At 44.0% G+C, this 11,357-nt stretch overlaps 1 long non-coding RNA gene across 1 annotated transcript; it reads left to right on the top strand.

Annotated features, from left to right (window-relative positions):
• Window positions 1-3,135: 3,135 nt before the first annotated feature.
• LOC144111139 (uncharacterized) lies at window positions 3,136-7,561 on the top strand. The gene is made up of 3 exons (XR_013309994.1): window positions 3,136-3,577; window positions 4,422-4,526; window positions 7,449-7,561. It is a non-coding gene; the product is annotated as an uncharacterized LOC144111139 (long non-coding RNA).
• Window positions 7,562-11,357: the final 3,796 nt, after the last annotated feature.

Here is an 11,357-nt window from a genome sequence, read left to right as displayed (position 1 = left end):
TACATACATACATACATACATACATACATACATACATACATACATACATACATACATACATACATACATACATACATACATACATACATACATACATACATACATACATACATACATACGCAGATGCTTGGATTTGGTCTTGTCGACGTTTCCTGAGCACACCGATGTAAAGACTTGAAGTTGTCATTGTTAACGCTCTTAAGTTGAACAGTGAGGCAGTGTTGGCGGAGAATTATTTTGCCCAGTGCGCATCACCTTCCCCGTGGCAGAAAACATATCCCATGGTTGTAGAATATGTTTGTTCGGACTGCCGGAGCATCGTTAATATTAATGTGGCGTTTGCTTCTGTGTGTATATATTACACTTTGTAAATCATTTGACATATAGTTATTGTCTTGGGCTCCAGATTTAGAGCAACCTCATGTTTACATAGCTCACCCTGCCCCCCCCCCTCCACTTTCTGAACTGCTAAGCAGAACGCATTCCGGATTGCAAGCGTCACTTCTGGCACTGATTTTATTTTCGTGTTCAAATTTCGAAGCAATCGATCTCAATGGCCATGAACTTCATGATCACCGGAATTGTGATAGTAGAGTAGGATAAGCACTTACCCACTGAATTTTATGAAGTGGAACTTAGTGGCGATTCATCTATGTAATGAATTGGAAGGGCTCACTGTGGCCTAAGACTTCCATATATTAATTCACAATGTGTTGCCATGGCTCCGTCTTTGCATGAGCACCTAGTTAAATGAGACTAGATAACTTATGAACAAAATTGGCACAAATACAGGAAAACACACATTTTTTATAATGTAGTTAGTATGCAGAATCAATAGGACCAACAGATACTCACTCCGGGCGCTGTATGGACGCGAACATTTACGCAATATACACATAGAGCCCGTTCAGTGAATGCTTGTTAAAATTTGTTTGAATCCAAAGCAGTATTTCACTATAAATCCTGAAAAAGGCGAAGTTCGTCTGAAGCCTCTCAAATATCTGAAGAAATAAAATAAATATTGAGGGGACTGGGTTTCCAAACCGCAGCAGCGCGAACAGATAAGCTTCGCTGACCACTGCACGAAAGCAGTATGCTATCGCCACGGTTGTTTTTCTTTATTGCATGAAAATAGTGCCGAAAAGAGAACCCTAAGCATGATTACGGCAAAAACGCCAAGCCATCATATCCCTGCACGACCCCACCTTCCAAAACATCAGAAGTCTGGGAGGCAAACACATGCATGCAGGTGGGGAAACCAGCTGGGCGGTACTTCCATGGCAGCATATACTCTCCGCACCAAAGCGCACTGCTCACGAAACCATGATTTCGACGAGCGTGGTGATTCGGCGTGGCGGTCCTTCATGCGGCTCTTCCAGAAACCAAGTAGTCCGAGCAACATAAGTAGATCATGTGGCACAACACACTTCTCTCCACAGGCAAAAAAAAAACGGATACTGTATGGTGTGATGTCAATGTCCTTCTTAATTGTTTGTTGTAATACGTCCCAGAAGAGCATAGCATCAATGCACAGAATAAAACAATGGTCAATTGTCTCTGGGGTTTTGCACAGGAGGCAACTCACCGTCCATGGCGCAAGCATCTCCTTAGCATGAAGCCATGCCTTCACAGGCAGCGTGGATGTGTGCAGTTTAAAGAAGAATGTTTTTGCAGTACACGAAATGCACATTCTCCTAAGACGTTTTAAAACACTCTTGTCAAGGCACTCCAGAAACGGTTACCGACATAACGGTACAGGAAAGAAATACTATAAGTGCCTGAGTCATCTGCCTTCTGGAGAGGCTATACAGGTCGTATAAAGAAAAGCGAGCCGTGAGGAATTTAAAGGTGTCAGCAACTTGCATGAAGAGTCCCCATAAAGGCCCCTCACGAGTGTGTCCATTCGGTGCGAATAGGAAAAGCAAATGAGGGCTGAGAAACCTTATAAGCCCACCTACTAAAAAAAGGGTGCTTTACCGATTTTAAAACAAAAAAAGAATCTCGATACAAGCTGCTGCATGATTAAGTAAACAAGGCGGATTCCACCAGACTCTAGAGAAAGAAATAGGTTATCGCGATGCATGCGTTCCCATGGGGAGAACGCGATACGAGTCTTGCAAATATTCTCTGCATCACCTGCACTTTCTTCCTCGCACAGTGGATAACCTGCAGAACATAGGCAATTTTCGCAAATAAAAAAACGTTGCAGACTTGAGCCCGAGAAAACACTGATAGTTCCCTACCCATTCAAACCTGGGTCGGTCGCTTCATGGTGACTATCTGAAAATCCCAGTAGGCGCCACTGTTCCGAATTTCGTGAAGAGGAACTGCTAGGTAGTGAAGGGTCCCGCTGTCCCAGCTTATGCCACCATAATGACTTGGCGTTGTACTCCATTGGCCGAACAAAAACCCGTTAAATTTATCTAAGGTAAGAGCCGCACCTGACACCTAACAAAACTGTTCATCGAAATGTAATGTCTCAAGCACTCTTTTGTCATAGCACTCTTTTGTCTTTTGTTATGACAAAAGAGTGCTTGAGACATTACATTTCGATGAACAGTTTTGTTAGGTGTCAGGTGCGGCTCTTACCTTAGATAAATTTAACGGGTCATAACAAAAGATCGCGACATCATCTGCATAGGCTAAAATCTTCATTTCACATTGCGACCGGGAGAAACCATGGATAGTTGCGCTCTTAATAATACTGAGGCAAAAGGCTTCAAGATACAGGGCAAACAACAAAGGCGATAACGGACAGCCTTGTCGAACAGATGACAAAAGCTACTCCATTGGTACGCTACCGCCGCAGCCGACCACAACTCGTGTTAAACTGCCACACTCCCGCGCTGTGCACTTAACGTCGTCGTCTTCATCAATTTCCATCTGTGCGCACAAGCGACGAAAGGGATGGACACGCACATAACTGGCTTTCTTCTGCGTTGACAACGTTTTAACAAAAATGAGGCACTGGAGACAGATTCTGAAGTTATTCGGAGAGAGAAAAATGAAATGAGAGGGGTGTGGGAAATGGAATGGCAAAGTTCATTACATATATAGGGAATGTGCAGTGAGAGTGCTGAGAAGATGGATGACACTTTTGCCTAGGAGAACAATGTCATTTAAATAATCAAACCATAGGGCGTCTCTGCTGCCTATAGCAGGCTAATACAGCATTTACACGGGCGACATTAACCAAAGTTAAGGTAACTTCGGTTCCCCGTAACTATAGTAGTTAGCCGCGGTCACACGGCACACGGAACTCCAGTTACGCCACCTAGCCACAGTTACCCAAATCGACCTTGCCGACCTTCGTTTGCTACCTTAACCGACAAGATGGCTGCGCCCATGGCAACAGCAGCATCGACAGACTCGTCCTCCTATAGTTGTGTTATCTGGCTTGATTCAACAACCGCGGCCCTGATACGCATCTGATACGGATCTGATACGGTAACACGCGCAACGCTCGGATATATGCTGCGATTGTAGCGGAAATAAACGCCGGGCTGCCGCCGGGAGGAGGCCCATATACCAGCAATCAAGTGAAGCTGAAAAAAGAAAACCTTAACAAGAAATACCGGTAAGTGCGACCTTTACCGAACGATGCTCGTGCCATCGGGTTCTTGGCGCTGTTTTCATAGTGCAGCTGAACTGCTTAAGTCAGCCTCGCATGTGCGACAGTAGCATGTATTCTTGCTGGAGCAACGTGTCGATTCTCATCGCAGTCGTCGCACAGTTCTGGAGTGTCGAAGACGATATTGAGAATGCATTGTTGACGTAGTAAGGAGTCGAGAGTAATGACCCCAGGCAGGATCAGCGTACGCAGCACTTAGAATCTTCGCTCGTGCACGCGTGCATGGCGCTGCGTGCAAACTTCGTCTTCCTCGTTACACACGTGTTGTTAATCGCTTTTATTCGCAAATTACGAGCTGCAGCGCTGACAGCATTGCTGTACGCGTCGCAATTTCTGACCACCTGCTAGAGCAAGAGCGTAGTTAACTGAATTTCTAGATTTATTTCACATTTCTTTACCAGGCTTCACTGTGTACTAGCAGCATTTGTGAAGTGGTATACACAGTGCAGCCTGTGAAAGATATATGAAAGAAATAAATAAACCCAGAAATTCAATAAGTAAGCTATTGCTCGAATTACAATAGTTGAACCATAATGCACAGTCGTGGCTTCAATTGCAAAGCTGCAACAAGCAGGATTTAGTTTCGCCACTTTGCAAATGTAAATTGCACTCATTAATTTCACCAATACCTGTGCATATGCATTAGACACTTCTCTAACAAATTTTCGTCTTGCATTGAGAATGTGTACAGTGAAGCTTAATCCACTTAGAGAATTGCTGTGATCACAACCTTCAAATGTTTGTATTTTAACAACACATTTATACGCTCACATCATTTTTATTGGTCCAGGCAGCTGAGACGGACAGGCACTTCAACTGGGTCGCCTGTTGTCCTATGGATCTTCTACCGGCAGCTCCACAGTTTCCTCGGTTGCCTTCCCATCAACGGTGATGGGTGAGTGAAGGAAAGTTTAGATGTAATTATTCATTTAGAACATTGCTTGTCATCTGTTGTTCAGATCACTTCAGAATTCTATTGCTGTTCATTTCTCAGTGTGAACATTAAGTCATTATAAATTGCTGGCCAACAATAGATAATAAAGAAAAGACTCAAGCAGTTCTGCAAACCACTCCCACAAACTTGAGCACTGGCCTCCACGTCTACATTTTTGCCTAGTGCTGTTGTTCTTTTTCATGAAGCGTGAACCAACTAGCCAAGCAACTCCCACTGCTCGTCCTTAAATCCTTGTCTTTTTTTTATAGTAATTCTACATATCGGTAATAAGGTGGTTGTTTCTCCATATACTAAATGTTAGTATGCCCGAGTAAAGACCGCTTTGTTGTACCAGGAGTTCAATGTGCATTGCTGGTTTAGGTCACGTTCTTTTTTTCAGGTGGGATTCATATGTTACAAGGCACACACTGCGGATGGATACGACTTAAGTCTCTAGTAAGATGAAGTTATGGTATGCACCAGAATTTTGGTGCCTTTATTTGCGTGGTATATCAATATTGGTAGTGCTGTATGACAATTCGTCTTGCACACCTGTGCACATGCAGCTTCACCTTCATCCTTCTCTCTTGCAGATACATATCAACACCATTGATTCTATTAGCAACTACGCTTGAATACAGTGGAGTAATACGTGGATCATAAGCTATTAGTGTTAACTGTTGTTTCTCTATAGGGACACTGAAGGGAAGTAGCAAAGTAGATAATATATTTCTATGTAATATCTGTAATCTCCAAGTAATTCAATAAAACATAGCGGCGGGCTAGTTGGTTATTCATACTTGGAACGAAAAACAGCGCAAAAAAGGACAACCACAGAAAATAAGCGTTCGTAGTGTACTGTTCTCTTCTGTGGTTCTTTTTTGCGCTGTCTTCGTTCGAAGTATACAAGTAATATCTGTATTGTATTGCGTTTTTTTCTGAAAGCTCTTTGTGTATGCTTTCTGTATTTATTGCCATTTCATATAAAATACACTCAATTGCAGGTTCAGTGCTGTCTATTGCTTTTTTTGTATAATCCCATTTTTCGTGCTGTTTATAAGCCTTTAATGACGAAACATCTTACCCAGCAATCTTTCCTTTGGACACAGGTTGACGGTGACGAGGGACAGACTAGGGGAGGGGGGTGGGGGGGTATGTAGCGTAAGCAACTCCTACAACTATAAACATTATTGGCAATGAGGAGAGGAAATGGCACTTGCGTCTTCAAATCGCAGCGCCTTGTCGTGCCATAGTTCGCACCTTACCTCCCATTTACTTTTATTCAACTCAACCTCATCACATCAGCTGGGTTTACTCTTGGCCAACCCTGCCCCACATTGTTGCACATGTTTAAAATATTGCTTGTTATTGACTTTGATGAGCTTGGTATACTGTCTTGTTCAGATTTTCACTCACTTATTTATTTGTACTTACTGAAAGCCATAATACTAGCCCAAGCATGAGGGGCAGACAATTATAAAAGCCATAAAACCATTAGCCGCAACAGCCACAAGTCATTTAAAAGACATAAAATCCAACATTCATCAGAACACCATCATTAGGAGTCGTACAAAAATCATCCAACTCCTTCAAAAAATATAGTTTGGTCGGTAACGCGTTACAAGTAACGGCGCTACCCGTAACGCGTTACTTTTTCCGGTAACTTAGTAACGTACTCGTTACCAATTCGGAAATGTAGCGGGTAACGTACTTACGTTAACATTTTTCGGTAACGTGAGGTATCACGTAACTAGTTACTTTTTGTTCCAGTTGTGACCCACTCCGCCCCCTTTTTTTTAGAAAAAAAAGCGCAAAGCACCTAAAGTGATGTAAATGAACAAAATGTACAGGTGCTCCCGACCACCTCGTTGGGGCTCGCATGCATGCCAGAAAACAGCTGCCCTTGACAACGCACCCAATTAAAAATAAGACAGAATAGCCATAAAGCACGAAACACCTGCACGAACTAGCATTCACACATTTGCCTTCACCTACCTTCCCTTCCCAAACCACTCACACACACAACTCTCTACAGATTGGAAGCATGCCGAGCATTTTGGGGCATCACATTTTTCAGAATTACTATAAATTTGTTGAGAGTTCAGCGATGTTTTCTTTGGGAAGTTAGAATTGATGATGGAGTGTCATTTGTGTTTAATGCCACATACAGAAGATGGCTTCATCATGTGCCACAAAGTTAGAATCCAACACATGTAACTCTACAGGCAACTTTAGGCCACTATAACATTGCTAAGCTCCTGCACATTTGTGCAAAGTATTCTCGTTAAATCAGTATATCGCGTAAAATCGTTGTTTGGGCAAGGTGTTATATGTGAAATGTGAGCTTTATAAAATTGTTATCGTAAGTTCTTAAGGTGACGAAAACTTAAAATTTTATGGCCATGAAGTAACGGCGAAGTAACGTGCGGTACTTTTTTTTCGGTAACGGCAACGATTACGCGTTACCTTTTTGTAGGTAACGTAAGGCGGTAGCGCTTTCCTTTTTTTAACCTAATGAGTAACGTATTTGGTTACTTTTTTCGGTAACGCCTACAACTCGGAAAAAATATTTCGAGTCACATAAACCTAAATGAAGGTGATTGCACTCCGCAACAGTATTCAGGAAAAAAACTGAACTGTATTCATTGGTTCAAGTGAAAGTTTGAGCTTTGGAAATGCTGATGTTCATGTCGGGATCTTCATATATCTATTTAGTTAAGTTCAGGAAAACAAAAATTTCAACCGCTGCCTTCTTTCCAGTTTGGCCATCACAAGTTTCTGTTTTTGTAATATATAGTGGAAGCGGATGATTGCATTATATTAGGACACATTAAACCTCTTTTCTGAGATAACGTGCTGTCTTGTATGTTTCAACATCTGCAGATGCTAGTTGTCAATGCGGCACCAGACGGCTCAGAAGTGCTCCTGTCATCGGAAGACCGCCTGCCTGAAGGAAGCAGCAGAGACGACCTCTCACAAATTGCGGCCAGCTCCCCCTTTGCAGTGTCAGTGCTGCAGTACCTGTACTGCAAAGCACAGGCAACAGCAGCAGCGACACAAGCAGAGCCAGTGCTGGCGGAAGCAGCAGTGTCGCTGCAGGGGCAAGAAGCAGTGCCGGTGCTAGCGCAAGTATGGTGCCTCAATGCCAGCGACCGGGTGATGAGAACTTCAGCGTCGCCGCCATATTGAATCACACGGGATCAGCGGCGCTAGCGTTTGTTCATGCTCGTTCATGCGGTCGGCGCGCTTCAATGTGCTTTAACTTGAACGGCCTTTTGCAGCGAGAGCTACACTGGGCTACCAGCCGAGCATTTCGCGGTACATGGGAGAGGCCACTTGTGATTCAATATGGCGGGTTGTCTCCACCCTGAACGGCGGCGCTGGCATTGAGGCACCCTAGGCGCAAGCGCCAAAAGAAGGGAACCCCAAAAGAGCCGCCACAAGCGACAAGGATCTGCTATAGAGCAGCTAGTTGCCCTCCATAAAGGAGAAAGCAAGGCAGCAGCAAGGGTCGACAACAAGGTACACAAAATACGAAAGAAAATAGTGCGCCTTAAGAAGGAAGCGAATGCCATAAATGCAAGCATGATGCCACTGCCTGGAAAATTTCTAAACAAAGAAAATAATGAATCGCTCAATTAAGATTGATGAAAAGAAGAGCTGGAAGTTATTTGATTTTCCATGATATTACAGCATGTGATGAGATGAACCCGGACCTTTCACTACTGAAAGTTTTGTATTATATTTTAAAAAGTGAATTGTGTTCTGCGGGCTGACTACCGTGGCAGCATGCAGTATTAGCTATTAACAGAGCACATGCATGCACTACAGAGGTACATAGGTGGAAGTGCAATAATCATACAAGTCTGTTGCAAGTACATTGCTGCTGCTTTCGCAGTAACACTCCACGTGCTTGTTCACTCAGAACCACTGACTGTTGCATGTTCACCAGGAACTGTTTGCTACAAGGCTTATATATTTATTGAAACATACCTGGTTCTTTTGGGGGCGGGGGGGGGGTCAAGTGATAGAACAGTAGGGAATTTTGACAACAGCAAAATAGTAATGGCATGAAATTGCTCACAGAAAGAGTAAACTTTGGTTTAATGAGTTGGGATGGGAATGTAATAAAATTTATCACACTGTGAGTCTGTCAAAATTCTTACCATTGGGTCACATTTACATCACATTTTTGTGTTTGCTTTTTGTGTGGATGATGTGTGCAAAAATAAACCTTCCACCTGTGACCTACATGATTTCGTGACCTTCATGAGCAGAAGGAGAAATTTTCGCAACTATTGCTTAATCTTTGACAAGATATAAATGTTTACTGTAATATGATTGTGAGTACCAACAAATTTTTTGGTCAGAGGCATGTGCTTCCACTGGATTACATGAGGTGCATACAACAGCCAAGCGAAAAATATGGTGATACCCGAACGGCCCTTATAAGAAACGTCTATATAGTGAATGCATTTAATTCACTATACTGCATTTCGAATAAATTTGAATGGAGCAAAGAAACAGACACAAGAAGACACAGAGACAGAAAAAGCGCCAATGCTGTGTCTTCCTGTGTTTGTTCCTTTGTGCCAATCAACTTTATGATGACCTAACTAGCCCAACAGCAAGTACTTTTGATTTCAGAAGCAGTGCAAGACTAAAAGCTTGTACTGCTTGACAAGGTACCAACAAGTTGCTGATTGGCATTGTGGCAAGAAGATGTCCAGTTATACACGAAAATTATAAGCAAACAGCAAGTGATAGAATAGCTGCCAATACGCAGACCATATGACACAAACACAACAATGAAAAAGGTAGTACAATGGCAATGAATCATCTACATAAACAGCAGTGCTCAACAAGGATGAATCATATAAAAATGGAAGGCTGATGCTGGCGTTTTAATATTGTCTGCGAGCAAAACTGTTTGAAGAAATAGATTTGTTCAAGGGAAGTAATGAAATCTTCATTATTAGTTGATTAGATGCGGTTGCATGTAGGTGAACGTTTGTTTGTCATAAGGAGTACTAGTATATGGTACGAACCGCTTCATGTTGTACCTTAACAAGAACCAATTATTAACGTTAGCAACATAATGCAAATACTATTTTCTGAAAGCCTGGCCACGACGGCGGCTTTTCGATGGAAGTGTAAAGCAAGACACTCGTGTACTGTGCAATATCAGTGCATGTTAAGGAACCCCAGGTGGTCAAAAATTCTGCAGCCCTCCACTACGACATCACTCATAGCCCAAGCCGCTTTGGAACGTTAAACCCCATAATCCAAACCAAACCTATTTTATGAAGCACATGCAGGTTACGAAAATTACACTAGTTGTAACCCTCATAACCTCCACCCCAGTAGAGAGTATGCATCATGTGCATGCGATGGTAGCCATTTAGGCTGAGCCGAACCCAGACTCTGCTCCTTCAATAATGTGTGTTTAGCTCTGTTCAGGGCTGTTCCCTCTTGGTAGAGGTGTCCTTCTTAGCTCCGCTTGAGTTCCCCATAGACTGGGTTCTAGCTCAAGGCAGGGTCCTTAGCCAGGGCGTTCCCGATTGCCACACCTGATGTCTCTTCCTGGTTGCTTGTGCACACCGGCTGAGACCACCTTTCATCAGCGTTGTGAACCACACCAAACTAGCTTGAGTCACAGTGGTCACTGAGCTGCTCACAAATGTCGTGCAGCACGCAAGCAGCACGGATCACATAACTGACAATGTAGATGTCCTACTCAAGGCCCTTCAGCACCATTCTAAAGCGTGCCTTGACACGTGCATGCAAAAGCTAAAGCGTGCCTTGACACGTGCAAAAGCATTTTCGACAACACATCTGGCGCTCGGCAGCCGGTAGTTAAAGGTCTGTGAGGGGTACCCAGAGGAACCTGGATGAGGAACAGCTTCATCAGGTGGGTCTGCAAGGAAAAGCTTGATCACCAAGAAGAATTGTGCCATTTTCCACACCTTAAATGACTTTTGTTGCTTGCCGGAACAGCTCACTAGCCAGAGTAGCTGGCAGTCGAGACTTCTGAAACACTGCCGCGTGATTTTTCCTACCAGGGCTTCTAACATTCTTGCATAGGAACCTGTATGTGTGGTCGACGAGAGCAAGTAAGATGACACTGTACCACCCCTTATAATTGTAATAGTCAGCAGCTTCTTGCTGTGGGGGGGGGGGGGGGGGAGGGGGGGCACACCTCGATATGGCAGCCATCCACTGCACCGACACCTTGAGAGAAACCACAGACTGCTGTGAATTTACACATGTGCTCGCAAAGCTCAGCTAGTGTTGGGAAATGCACAACTCGTGCTTCAAACTACTCCACTACCGCGTCGCAAAATTCTTGTAATATTAAAGTAACTGCCGCAGTGCTCACGCCAAACAAGTTGGCAGCAGTCCGCTCTTCTGCTGATGTTGCGAAGCGGTACAAGCCGATCGCCACGCGTTTCTCCAGCGCTATCGCATTCCACATATTGGTATCTTGTCGGCTCTTGCTTTTACTAACAGCCATCATGTACCGGAATGAAATTTGGCGCGGTTGATCCGAAAGTTTTCTTGGAGTCCGCTGTCCGGAAGGTGTGGAAGCGTCGTGTCGTGCCACGAGTCAGGGCGCTACTCCGCCGACAGATTTCGCTCACGGATGGACAGGTGCACCGCCACCAACAAAAAGAGCTTCGGCCGCTTCGGTGTCACTTCCTCGCCACTTCAGGCATGACATTTTCAGCGCTCAGCGCCAGAATCTGTTGCGCCACGAACGCAGCCCAATATTGAGCGTCGCCCTCGTTCGCG

The sequence above is a fragment of the Amblyomma americanum genome, chromosome 11 (genome assembly GCF_052857255.1).
Source record: "Amblyomma americanum isolate KBUSLIRL-KWMA chromosome 11, ASM5285725v1, whole genome shotgun sequence".
NCBI classification, from domain to species: Eukaryota; Metazoa; Arthropoda; class Arachnida; order Ixodida; family Ixodidae; genus Amblyomma; species Amblyomma americanum.
This window is presented reverse-complemented; position numbering and strand designations above follow the sequence as displayed.